Genomic DNA, 1435 nt, shown 5'->3' with positions numbered 1-1435 from the left:
ATATTATTCATACCTTCGGTGTATAGGACGCAAGCAGATTTTGACATCACATTTTAGGGTGAAAAAGTGCGTCTTATTCACTGAAAAATACGGTACATCTAATGCTGCAGCAAATGAAATAATTATTTTGCTGTTATGTGCAAAGCAACACACAATGGGATATCTAAACCGTGTTTCCTACAGGAATCAAACTCCAGATTTTAGTTTTATAAGTCTCAAGCTTACTTCTGAGTCACCACAAACCAGTGATTCTGTTTATTAAATGTTTTACTAAAATATTTATATCTTTTTGAAATAGAGTTCAATAAGTTTTGTTTTTTAATAACTAGGGAATAAACAAACTTAAGAAGGGACTGTGTAATTAATTTCTTTAGACCATTAAAACAAACAAAAAGTAACAAGAGGGAATCATCAATAGTCACGGTACATGAAATTCTTTTCGGTAGGATTAGAGGAAATTAATCTATGAGACCTTCCCCCCCCCCCTATATTTTTGTGCGCCAGCAATACCAAGCGTGAGGCACGCATATACCCGATTCGATTTTACTACTAATTAGGATCTTTACCAGCCTACCCTCAAATTGAAATTCTTTTGGTCAAATTTAGAGTAAATTATGAGATCTTGGGCGTGGTCAAATACATCAATCGCTTGAAAACGCTTGACCTCCTGAGTCCAAAACTGTAATTAGATCTCAAATCGGTTAAGAGATGAAGGAGCTATGAGCTAAAAGTTTGTACTTGAAAAAAAAATACTCAGAGACATTTAATGAACCGATCTGCCGCAGCTAAAAATGATGAGATTCAGTTTCCTATAAGTAAAATTTAATTTCTGCAGCTGTTAAAAAATGATAGAATCTAATAAATACGTGATGTAAAATCGTATAGAAAAGATAAAGAAGAAAGTTGTTCTTAGTGCAAAGCTACACAGCGGGCAATCTGCATTGTCCACCGCGGGGAATCGAACCTCGTACTCTAGCGTTGTAAGTTCGTAAACTTACCGTTGACAAAGGAGAAAGTATATTCAAATGTATTTCATCTATAGAGTATCATTAAAACTAATATATATTGTCATTCTGTTATTTTCTTGCAAATAAGTTTCCTATCTTTATGTTCCTATCCTATATTCTGGTGAAAATGTGCCTTACTACGAGAACAGGTCTATTTTATTTAAAATTATATTGTAGTAATTTATTAGTTTTGTTTCTATTTCATACTAATACTTTTTTCTATTCTTTAAATAAATCGTTAATGATTTTAGTAGCTTTATAATCAACAATTAATCACGCTTTTCAATTCCACTTCTTCGAGTTGAATAGTGTTAGAATTCCTCAAAAGGGAGCGCTGTTCGAAATGGGAATATTTTTGTTTTCGGAAGCTGAGCAAGACAGCTGAATTCACGGGCTAAGCAGCGCGAGGCTGGAGTCTTCTTGTGAAA

Source organism: Limulus polyphemus, unplaced genomic scaffold, assembly GCF_000517525.1.
Source record: "Limulus polyphemus unplaced genomic scaffold, Limulus_polyphemus-2.1.2 Scaffold267, whole genome shotgun sequence".
NCBI lineage: Eukaryota > Metazoa > Arthropoda > Merostomata > Xiphosura > Limulidae > Limulus > Limulus polyphemus.
This window is presented reverse-complemented; position numbering follows the sequence as displayed.